At 39.9% G+C, this 12,988-nt stretch overlaps 1 long non-coding RNA gene across 1 annotated transcript; it reads left to right on the plus strand.

Moving 5' to 3' along the window:
* The first annotated feature begins 3,389 nt into the window (after window positions 1–3,389).
* LOC114560431 (uncharacterized) lies at window positions 3,390–5,128 on the plus strand. The gene is made up of 3 exons (XR_003693186.1): window positions 3,390–3,470; window positions 4,273–4,367; window positions 4,936–5,128. It is a non-coding gene; the product is annotated as an uncharacterized LOC114560431 (long non-coding RNA).
* Window positions 5,129–12,988: the final 7,860 nt, after the last annotated feature.

Consider the following 12,988-nt stretch of genomic DNA (forward strand, 5'->3'; position numbering starts at 1 on the left):
AAAAACTGCACATTTTCCGATCAAATCCCTCAGCAAGGGCATTTGGGGGGGTATTTGTCGCTTTGTTTTTGAGAGTATTTTTTTGTAGAGACAGTTGTCATCCTGTTGAAATGAGGGATAATCTGTCAGCGTGCGTTGTGTATGGTGTGTACTTTGTGTGTCTTTAGCCTGCCCTGAACACAAAAGATGAATTAGTTGCAGTTAACAAAAGCCAAAACTTGTCAATGGGGAAAATGCGATGTCACTAATAGGCTTTGAGTTTGTGTTTGAACGGGTCCACAGCGGCCTGGCTTTCCCACACAAAGTTGACATCATTTCATCCAGCAGAACATAGTACAAATACAGTGACAACTTTAACATACAGGTCAACATAGAGGTCAACATCAACATCCTTTTTGCTGAGGCAACAAAGCATTTTCACTGAAATCTTGCACTGTGCCTTTAGAGTAATCTGCTGCTCTGTTTCATCAGTGGATCACAGTTGGAGTGGATCTCCAATGCATAAAAACAAGCAAAATATTTTGTAAATTTGTGAGAGATAACTAAAACAAACAGAACAGTAAGCCAGCAGCCCAGTACTAAAACCTAACCCAGAAATCCAGCAGTGCTGCTGCCAGCTCTGTTGCATCTGATGTCATTGTTGTCATCCAAATCACTGAAGCTCACCACACATTATGAAAGCGTGTCCTTCTTGATGGACAGAATAAAAAGGCAGAAAACATGGTTTGAATAAGCAACAAAATGAGCCAAATTGAACACTCTTTCACTGAAATAACTCACTCACTTTTTACAAAAAGCACTCAAGAGAAAGATCATCATATCTTCTTGACGTTTTGAATTTGCTTCATGAGTATTACCTATTTTTCTTTGCAATGCCTAACACCTAGTGTGTTTTTTGTCAGTTATTTACTAATAGGCCTTTTTCACAGCTATCATAGTCATAGCCATGTCATAGTAGGACATGAGCCAAGAACAGAGCCATTGTTAATGTTAGCAACACCTGTGTCTTTCCTACTATATGTCAAAATGTCGGAAAAGGCCTATTGCTAAGAGATATGAGCAGGGAAAAGGCTCCTCAGTAACTATATATAAGCTGTGACTTTGTTTTTGGGGGAACCTCAGCACCTTTGGAGGCTGTTTTTAGTCCTCCAACATCAGATTCCTGGTGGCACAGACACAATTATCATTCTGGCTGATAAAAAATGACCCACATCTGTCAGCTGCCAATGTATCATTTGCTGAGCGAATTGCACCAGCCAGTGATGAATGGACCTGCCTCCTCTGCTCAATATGATGCTGGCCGGCTCGCTGTCCAGCACCGGGATGCTCGACAAGAATCGTCAGAGCAAAACAACTCTGCTAATGTCCACCATTTGGTAATGTTGTATTCAAATTTTCAAAATGGTAAAAACATCTAGAATGGTGATTGGAGTAAAAATGAAAGAAATCAATGTGAAATAGAAGCATTTCAGTAAGGGCCTTGTCAGAAAAGGTGGGAAGTAAGAAACGCTCAAGTACTTTAGTTAATAAGTAGTGATACTTTGCCTGCATATGTCCATATAAGGGTGCTTTATGCTTTTTCTCATCTCATTAATTTGCAGATTAAGACACTTTATATTGTGAAGAGATAACTCATACTAAAACTAATTGTAATCTCGGTCCCAAGACTTTTGGGGCTTCAAAGCTTTGGTGAGTGAGGATTTCTTCTGTTGATTTCTTCAATTTCTTTCCATGGAGCCAACATGAAAACTATTTTAGTTAACTACTGCTGTCTGTCAGTCAGCCTGGCAGGCAGGTTAGCCAGGTACTCTGCTGCTGCTGACAGACGTTTACGGTAAACGGAGTATGTATGGATTGGATAATCACATCAATAAATTGGACATTAAATATATACATAGGCTATAATTTATAGGCCTGGCAATCATACTGTATGTACTAAGTTGTTACTTACAGTTTTCAGGTGACTTGCCAAACTTTGCCATATCTCGTTATAACGTTAGATTGTAACTCAGGCCAGGCGCCAGGATGAAGAGAGGCAGGCTGGGACTTGTTTTTCCGCCTGTCTGTCTATCAATTTCAGTACCATTTTGAATGAGATTTTCTTACTTCTGGAACAGAACTCAGAAGTTACAGTTTCACCCCAGCTCTCTGTAACATACTGAAGTGCCAGATCTCTGCCAGAAAGCTGGAAAGGCTTACCAGAGAGTTAGATCTCAAAAATGAAAAATATTTTGACTATATTTTTTAAGGAAGAGAACTAAGGGAATTTACTGTGAAAGCCCATCAAAACATACTCATCCTCCTCATCTCTTAATACACTGAAGCTGAGCTGCCTGCTGGATGAAGTGGATTCCCTTTAGGTACTTTTTCTGCAGCGTGACTAAGTCCCTGTTCTTTCTTCCCCCAACTACAACAATAACAGCATTCGTTTGCTGTTTTGAACAAACAGACAAACCAGAGAGGGCAAACTAGTGTATAGTGACAGTGGGTCGGATGATATTGGGATCACCTGCGGGTTGCTGCCTCCATGTGTAGCATTTTGATTTTTTCTCTGTCTTTTGGCTCTAGGACCTCTATGTGCGTGACACGGTAACCAAAGCTCCTAAAATAACAACCGACACAGACCCTGCTGGTAGAAAGTCCCAAAGAAAATGTCCAACCCTTTCTTTATGATGCAGGGTGGATGTCATAGATATAAAACACTAGATACTGTATGACACGTAATTCTGACTTGCCATTCCAGGATGGAACCACATGGCGGCCATTTAACCTGGGTCAAGTTTTAGACTTGCTGTATTTGGAACCTGACTGATTGCAGAAGGGGGCTAATTTTGGGTTAGCTAATGTGATGTGTGACCCTCGGTCAGCCTGTTCTCGTGGACCATACGTTCTAAAAGCCACGAAAAAATAAGCACTGTAATTCGTATGATCTCCACGTTTTTTTGGTGTTGCTGTAAGAACGCGGCTGGAAGCGTATGGAGGTGGTAGGGGTGGTGCCGTTAACACACACAACACGAAATGCGTGTTCTTTGGGAGTCTTTTAATCCGCCAAAACGACCGGCAGCTCGCGGTTCTCTGTACCCGTCTCACAGTCACCCATTCTCAGGTAACTGAACCACCGCTGACCTGACGGAGCACCACGACCGGCAGCTTGCGGTGCTCTGTACCCGGCTCACAGTCACCTACACTGTAAAAACTGATTTTGGAGGGTAGTAAATACAACACATGCAAATTGTTTAAATTTTACTGCAAATATATTAGTCAGTAAGCATATATACAATAATGGGTAAATTCTACCTACATTACATATTTTATAACAATAACATTTGCAGCCTAAACAAATATAACAAAATCTACCCCAAAATGATAAGTCTGCAGTTCAAAGTGAACATGCGTCAGTGCTGGTTCTTGGCCAAGATCTATCGTTTCACTGGCGGGACACTGGAGTCAAGCTGTTCGGTTTAGCTAAGGTAAGATTCCTTTTTATCAGGTTGCCGTGTGTAATAAACTTATTTAATGGTTGGTTTAGATTGTATATTCGGCTTGCTTCTCTAGGCTGTTAACAAGTTACTCAATGGCAGTCTGTCATTAAAAGTTAGCAAGCTACCGAGTGCCAGCTAGCTAGCTAATGCCAGAGTTGAAAGGCTAACGTTAGCTTCTAATGTTACTAAAACGTAGCAATGTGGAGATTGTTGGAAGAGATGTTAGTTACGTTACTTCAAACTAGCTAACGTTACCTGTCGTGGCATTTGACAGTGTCACAATGTAACGTTATTGCTTAGTTTCACGGCTGAACCATGTAGGCTCCAAATGTAAGCTAACTGTTAGGTAACATTACCTGTAATGTTAGCTAACGTTAGCTAGCTAAGTTAGCCAGGTAGCCGGATAGATACAGTAAGGTTACCTAATAGTATTGATAAGCTTCAACATTACCTACTTTTGAGAAAATATATTTTAGGCCAACCTTAGCTACATAAAGTTAGGCTTCCTCAGCTTTTATCTTACCAAATACATTTGTTATTTAATATACAATACAATTGAGATAGCTGGGGGTGGATAAAAAAGGGTGAACTCAACCGTGAGGGCAGTGCAACAACCAGTCAATCTCTGTTACACGCATACGCTAACTACAATACACAGTAAATGAGATGTATGTATATATATATATATATATATATATATATATATATATATATATATATATATATATATATAATATAAGTGTAAAGAATTTGTAGAAATAAGTTATTCACTAAATGCATCTATTCACAGTCCCAATGTGTCGAGAGAGAAAAAGGGATGCAGTTGTTTGTCGCCTCATTGAGTACCTTGGGGAACATCAAGAAGATCTCATCCAAGATTGCTAGGTATGTTATTAAATGATCGATCAATTCAAGGTATCACATGGTTACACATAGGGTTGCCCTGATACAATGGTTTAATTTCCGATACCAATCACACACAAATATATATATATATATATATATATATATATATATATATATATATATATATATTACATAGAAACTGCAGATACTTGGCACAGCCACCATTATGGGACAGACATGCCACCCCTTCTAATGTCAGTTTAGTTTGTAATGAGGCAGGAGGTCTATCCACAATTACAATCATAATGTAACTTGGTTATATTAATAATGCAGGTTTTTAAACCAACATACTTTATGCAAACTTTCTCACATTACTGCTAATCAGTTACTAAAATAGGGTTTTAAAAACATTTGAGGTGAGAAATAGGCAATAAAGTCACAGTTTTTGTCACTGAATTGTATTGAAGTGCTGATTATTAAAAACAAACTCTACTTGGGTTGATTTGGCTTAACCAAGAAAACATGATCAATAAATGTATTGGGATAGTATCTTGTTATTGTCCTTAACTTAAAAGTGCATATTTTTGTTTCTTTTTTTAACATGGAGGATGAAAAGGAGGACAACATGGACTAAACCATGAAGGTGCTTGTGATCCATAATCCTGCAGCCAAGGAGCATACAGCAGATGTGTTGATTGCGATGGAGGGAAACAAAGTGCTGAACGTGTGTGGAAACCGAACCAAGGCATGTGTGCTGTTGATGGGATTGATCTACGCTCTCAAACTTGAGTATTCCAAGAAGCTTGAGTAAACTTAAAGTATTTCAGAAACTCTTTTGGTGCTTGACAGAGCAAAGCTGCTCAAGAAGGTCCAGAGCCTCAAAAGTAAGCTAATGATGAACTGTTTGTCACCGTGTTCAGGCACAGACTGACTGCTTCCTGGGAACTTACTGTTGGTGCTGAAGAATGCTCACTGTACAATGCAGTCAGACAATTTCATCTCCCAAAGAGCAGTGCCACATTGAAATTCACTACATTCAAATAATGCATATCATCTCATGGATCAATGTTATTCAAAAGATACATATTGGTTGAGCAAGGACTGAAGTCAGTGTGTTTCTGACTGGTACTAGGCTGTTAATTTATTTAACCAAAGGGACACGGTGTTGAGATGTGGAAAATGCTGTTTTTTTGTTCAGGCACAGACTGACTGGTTATCTTCAACAATCCCATAAGGCTTTGCAAATATCTGCATATGTTCCTCAAACATATAAAAAAATGTAAGATGTTTATGTTTGGTATAACAAACAAACTGGAATCTACATATGAAGGGTTTAAGAAACTTGTTTCAGTTGAATATGCAGAGTGGAGAGGGTTCTTTTGTACCTCCTCCTGTCCTTTTTTTTTTTTTTTTTTTGAACATTTCATTGATTAAAAGAAATTTACATGATCAATTGTCTCCTGTGTCTGACAATAATTTTTTTAAAGTAAAGTTTACCTTCCCTGAATAAGTAATGATTAATTACTCATATTGTTCAATTATTAATAACAATTATTAAGTATTAAGTGCTTACAATCAAGAGGTAATGTTACTTACTTTTTATAAGTAATCAGTTGTGTAATGTATTGAGAAATATTAGGTAGACTTTACTTAATTTCTTTTAGTGTATTATAGCTGTTAAATGTAGATATGCTTCACTCAAAACATGTGGTGAAATCTACCCAAACAGACTGAGTGCAAATTGTTACCTCACATTTATTGAGTAGATTCTATAGGTTGCTTTTTACAGTGTATTCTCGGATAACTGAACCACCTACTATCGCTGACCTGACGAAGCACCATGCGGAGCACTGTAGCTGGTGTCGCAGAGCTCTGTAGCACCTAAACACATCTACTAACTGTAGCTGATACGACGAGCTGTGACGGAGGTCTGTAGCCGGCATCACAAAGCTCTGTAGCGGCTTAAACAGCAACTGCTGCTCTGTTTCATGGAGCTCTGTAGCCGGTGTCACGTGACCAGCCGGCGGTCGTCTAGTTTTAGTGTGCTAGTTTTTCGTACGATATCATACGAACCTGTTCATGAGAATGCGTTGCCTCGGGTTGATTGTGTGGTTGTTAGTGTCCCATGTTGCTGTCAGGATGTAGTTAATATTACTGTTGTGTTGATTTGCCTGGGCTTCACTTTTAGTGTAGATTGTAACGTAGCTTGCTGGATTTGTCTTCTTGAGTGAAATGGGATTTAGGATTGAAGTAGGTCAGTGTTAGGATTGAACGCTTATCAGTTCAATTTTCTAAGCACAAACGGACATTTGGAAAATGGGTTCAAATATCTAATTTTTCATTTATTTCCACCTTGACAAATTAAAAAATTGGATCTTTAACCTGTTTTTCCAATTTTCTGTTTTTTATTCAGAGGATCAGAAATTGAGAAAATTACAAAATTGCGTCTGAGCTCCAATTATTCAATACTGCAATGATATTCTGTTCTAAATTTCTGATTCTCTGAATAAAAACAGAAAATTGGAAAAACAGTTTAAAGATCCAATTTTTTAATTTGTCAAGGCAGAAAAAAATAAAAAATTGGATATTGGAACCCATTTCTCTGTTTTTCCAAATGTCCAAGTGTTACACTGACCGAAGTAGAGCACTTCTCCTTTAAACAAATGTTTACACTTGATTAGCATGGAATCAACAGCTTAGCGGTCAAATGTTAGGGTAATAATAATAACTTTGTTATAACGTTACTAAACATTACTTTGAGCTAAGTTAGCGTAACAATGTTTGCTGGTTATAAATAACAGAGCATTGCTGTTGAGAGAAATCAGCAATAACTTTGACCAGCTGCTCCATTGGCAGCTAATGGTAAAGTTACGCAGTTCACTGACCTTTTTTATAGTTTAAAGGAAGCTACACACCGGGCCGATAATCGGCCGTTGGACAGTCTGTTCGGTGTGTTCCGCGCCATTGTCCATCCGAGGGGCTGTCGGCCTTCATTTTGGCCGACTTGACATGTTCAGTCGGAGACAGGGCAGTCAGGACTCACAAGGAAATGGGGAGCGGAATGAGTGTGATTAGAGTCTCTCAAAATCTGACGAAAATCTTTTAAACTGACCTTTGTTGATCTGAAATGAAGACAGATTCAGCAACTGCATGGCATGTTTCAAACATGTTTCAGAGAACTATTTTAGTACAATATGAGATTGTATGTTGAACAAGCCGCCATGACAGTCTGGCTTTGAATTTCTGGAGAAAACAAACCCATGTGACGCGTTCGTCCAATCAGCTGCTGGTTTTCATTTTTTGGCCAACAATACAGATTACCGCCGCCTGCTGTTATGGAGACGTATTACATCTTGTCTCTTCAGTGTGTTCTGAGGCACTTTTTGGACCAACTCGGGACTGATCAGTCCGACTGGCTTTTCTGCCGACGGTTGGCCGTCTGGTTGGTGTGTAACTGCCTTTAGTTGACCTATATATATATATATATATATATATATATATATATATATATATATATATATATATAAAAAATGTATAGCTCTTATCTACTCTACTGACGTGTGGGAAGTGATGCCAGCCTCCCTGGTCTCTTAGGTCCTTTTGGTAAAGCAATAGGTGCTGAACAGATGACAATAAAGTTGCGGCCCATAGGTGGTGATTGTAAACAATAACCAGGTCAGATGGCCGACGGTTATCCCATTAGTTATGACGTAATGTTGCATCTACTGTTTTATATCTATGGTGGATGTCTTCATTTGTACCGCCATTCAACAAAGAATACCTATTAAAATGCTTAGTTTGGGGTTAAACAACACACATACAAGATGATCAAACAGTCACCAATGTTTTTAAAGCAAGTCATACGTCAGCTTTAATCAAACATTTCAAACACACATTGAAATGCAGCATTTCCGGTATAACACACTGGTGGATTTAAAAATACACTGTGATACGCCATTTCAAACTTGGGTTAATTCAAAGCATATGGCAATAATGATGAAGAACAGATGAAAAACTATCAGTTTCACACACACATATTGGTGAGTTCTAGTTTGAAAAAAAAAATGGTTTGTGGTGCAACCTCATTTAGCAACATCTGTAGACACGTGAGTGCACTGCTGCTCCTTTTCCAAATGCTCACAAACCACTCCAAATGCTATAAAAATGATTTAAATAGCTTATATAAACAACAACATTTGAATGAACTTTGCTCAGTTTAGCACCTGAGTATGGTTTTGTTTTATCTGGTTGCGTGTTTAGAAAGACAGCCAATCATTTTTAACACTTACAGAGCAAGGTAAGAAAAATAGCATAACCAGTCAGACAGCTGACAGCTAATATGCACACGGTCCATTAACTGCGTTGAATGAGAGATGATGATGTTAAAGCCTGAAGTATAGCTAAATGTTTAATGAAATCTGAATTAATGAAGTCCTTAACAAAAACTATAAATATTCTGATACAAAAGAACACAAAGTGAGAATCTACTGCAGGAAAAACAGGTTAAAGATTATCTCTGCATTTGAAGTTGCTATAAGGGTCAAAAGTTGCACACTTGCTTGCCCGACATAGCCTGTATGCGTTTGTGGTCAAGTAAAACAATTGGTTTCCCTATGATTCCGTCATATTCGAAATGTGAGATTATTCTCCGAAGCCGACACATGTCACATCCAAGTACTGTACATTTTGCTGAAAAATCCTGCTGTGCAGCGAGTCGTCTTGGAGGCGCCAACGGAGTCCCACATGCCCCAGAATCAGCATGACAAGCTGTTAATCACGTCCGCTCATTTATCCGTCAGAGTCCACCCAAGTGTCGCGCATTGAGGATGGACAATTCCCCACAACACCATCGCAAAGCCACCTCCAGCTGTCTGGCTGAATGGCTGTTGGTGTCTCAAAGCCAGCATTCACAGTTCGGGCCTTCTGACTCATGCACTTAATGATGTCACTCCGACTACTCCAACACAGGCGGTTCATTCCAACACCTGACCGACACTGAGCAACCCTTCTTCTTTCATTCATCGAGTTTCTTTGGCAGCCTCAGCACTGTAGCTTTTTCCACCCCACGTTTATTTTTACAGACATGCACGACAGCTTTGAGGGCAAAAACTGTGCATCTGGAAAGTGAACACAGTGGACCAGTGCACTGTGCTGGCATATTCTTTCATATGAAAAAGAAAGAAGAAATAAAAGTAAACAAACTGCTGGACTTGCTGTTATTACAATTTTGTGCCGAAATCAAGATGTTCTGATGCCTACCCTTTACCTTTATCCTAAATCTTAGATTAGATAAGATTACACTGTGACAAATTACTGTAAAAATACTGGATATTTTGCAAAGTAGTGTACCGTTTTCCATTAATACAGTTAAATACTGTAAATGCTAATGTCTTTGAGGAACAAAATATTAACGGCAAGCTGCTGTAAAATCTTACGGGAAAAAGCAGTATTTATTTATTTTTTACAGCAAGCTACCTATAATCTTGCACACTAAAAACTCCTGGGTTATTTTTTCAACCCAGTTTCTGGGTTATTTGTGTTGGGTTAAATTATGGGTTATTTTTTTCAGAGAGTAACCATTTTCTGGGTTATAGCGCTAATATTTTGACCCAATGCCTGGATTGTTTGGGTTTCTGGGTTATTTTTCAAAGAGTAACCCATGTTCTGGGTTATAGGGTTGTATGTCCTCATTCTCAGTAGGGTTGGCTTTCTCTCTCTCTCTCTCTCTCTCTCTCTCTACAATGTATTTTTCCCACACACAAGTCATTACATGGTATGGAAAGAGTAAAAAACGTGACATAAAAGACGTAAAAAATCATTACATCAGATCATATCATATGTGTATAAGTTTAGCTTAGTTTAAAAACATTCTAACGATTTTAGGTTCGTTTTATTCAAGTAGGGGAGAGCCGGGACAGTTGAAACACTTTAATTAAACGTAATTTACAAAGCGATCGTATCACACTGAAAAATAATATTTTGTCACTAGCAACCTACACCTGTCCTTTGTCAAATAGAGTTGCATTTTCAGCTTTGAACAAAACCATTTAGGAATTATTACAGCAAAAGTGGGGTGTGCGCAATGTTTCATGCGTCCCTCCTGGTCGGGACGCATGAAACAGCATAGGGGGACGGATGAAACATACAGTTTAAGCTATATAAACTTCCCATAACTTAAATATTTTACTACATATCATGAATGCTACTCCCAAAAGGTGTTATTTTAGATAGATTGTTGATGGGCTATACGTCTTGGTGAATATCTGTTAACCACTAATTGCCGTCACCTTGAAGCGTGTATGAAGCGGTTTTTGAAATATCATGCACTGTGGGTGATTTATAGCTAAAACAGTACGTTTTCCCATTTATATCATATTTCTATTGTGGAAAATGTCATTTCACTAGGTTTTTACGTGGGTTAGGTCACTGCACATCCAAATAAGTGCCCACAGTCAGTCTCCATAGGATAACATGGGAAAACTCGACCCCCTACCTGGTTGGGCCCAAATATATTTTCATCTTTCTAAAACTGCGTTTCGATGTCTCCCCTCCTTAAATTATTGTATAAACACAGACATTTGTGCAATTACTTCATATACATGGAGTTACAGTCAGGTCGGGGACAGTTGAAACAGCTGTTTCAACCGTCCACGACATCGACATATGCCATTATAACCTGTTTTGCTTTGCATGTAAACAAGCATGCAATGTGAAAGTCTGGGATTGTGGAGAACACTTAATGGTCTACTGAATAAGCACGTAGTCAAACCTTTAAATGAAAAACACTCATTAATAATCGAAAAAATGTAACCGCTAATGAAGTTTACTTTCGACCATCAAAACTCGTTTATCATCTGTAACTCCGTGATAAAAGGAAATAACAGGGAGATATTTGGCTGATAGTAGGAGGTTAACATGCTCTATGTTTTGACCTAAGGAAGTCTATCTATCATCATTGCACTCGGAGAAAACTGGAATGTTTTATCTGTCCCGCGTTTCAATCATTCCGGCTCTCCCCTAACGTTATAAAATATAAATCCAACACGATATGCGTTGCAAATAGATACCGGCAAAGGACTATGGCGGGCGGAGACAGAAACACATTGAGGAGTGTGCTCTATCTGGCACCCCGCCCGCTAGATCTTCACACAGGAATAAAAAACGAGAGCACCTTCAACTTGCGTAACCCTCTCTGTGAGTTGTCTTGACATCGGACCAGCTTATTTTTACCTCTAAACGACACTTTGGTTCCTGGGGCAGGGAGGCAAGGTAAGCATTTTCATCTTACTGGTAGTTTGTTGCAGAAAATGTGCTTGTTCAAACAGTGCTTCTAGAATAAACTCTCTTACGTTCCATTAGCTAACATAACTTAACTAGCTAGCTAGCTAGCTTATGAAGAGTAACTGAAGAACCCGGAGAACCCGCGTGGAGACGGAAACGGAGCGCGGACGGAGCAGCGCCCAGCGCAGGAGATCAGAGCGCCGAAAAAAAGACTTGTCTCTCTGCACCAGATGAGGGGCATGCACCCTCGTTGTCTGATGTTCAGTGAAATCCTGCAAGAAAGTGCCTCAAATAATAATAATAATAATAATAACAATAATAATAATAGGTAAGCTATTCTGTTCTTAGGCTACTATATACTGTATGTGACTATCAGATTGTAGCCATATTTCTGCTAGATATTTTTTTAATTAAACTTTAATATTTATTTATACAATTGCAATGCCTTGATTTTAGTAAAGTTAGTACACACCTGAGGGTGTGTGCCAATTACAGGGGTATCACACTTCTCAGCCTCCCTGGTAAAGTCTACTCTATGGTGCTGGAATAGAGGGTTCGGCCGATAGTCGAACCTCAGATTGAAGAGGAACAATGCGGATTCCGTTCTGGTCGTGGAACAACGGACCAGCTCTTTACTCTCGCAAGGATCCTGGAGGGAGCCTGGGAGTATGCCCAACCGGGCTACATGTGTTTTGTGGATCTGGAAAGGGCGTATGACCGGGTCCCCCGGGAGATACTGTGGGGGGTGCTGCGGGAGTATGGGGTGAGGGGGTCTCTTCTTAGGGCCATCCAATCTCTGTATGACCAAAGCGAGAGCTGTGTTCGGGTTATCGGCAGTAAGTCTGACTCGTTTCAGGTGAGGGTTGGCCTCCGCCAGGGCTGCGCTTTGTCTAATATTTATGGACAGGATATCAAGGCGTAGTCGGGGTGGGGAGGGGTTGCAGTTCGGTGGGCTGGGGATCTCATTGCTGCTCTTTGCAGATGATGTGGTCCTGATGGCATCATCGGCCTGCGACCTTCAGCACTCACTGGATCGGTTCGCAGCCGAGTGTGAAGCGGTTGGGATGAGGATCAGCACCTCTAAATCTGAGGCCATGGTTCTCAGCAGGAAACCGATGGAGTGCCTACTCCAGGTAGGGAATGAGTCCTTACCCCAAGTGAAGGAGTTTAAGTACCTTGGGGTTTTGTTTGCGAGTGAGGGGATAATGGAGTGGGAGATTGGTCGGAGAATCGGCGCAGCAGGTGCGGTATTACATTCAATTTATCGCACCATTGTGACGAAAAGAGAGCTGAGCCAGAAGGCAAAGCTCTCGATCTACCGGTCAGTTTTCATTCCTACCCTCACCTATGGTCATGAAGGCTGGGTCATGAACGAAAGA

This window comes from Perca flavescens, chromosome 1 (genome assembly GCF_004354835.1).
Source record: "Perca flavescens isolate YP-PL-M2 chromosome 1, PFLA_1.0, whole genome shotgun sequence".
In the NCBI taxonomy this organism is placed as follows: Eukaryota; Metazoa; Chordata; class Actinopteri; order Perciformes; family Percidae; genus Perca; species Perca flavescens.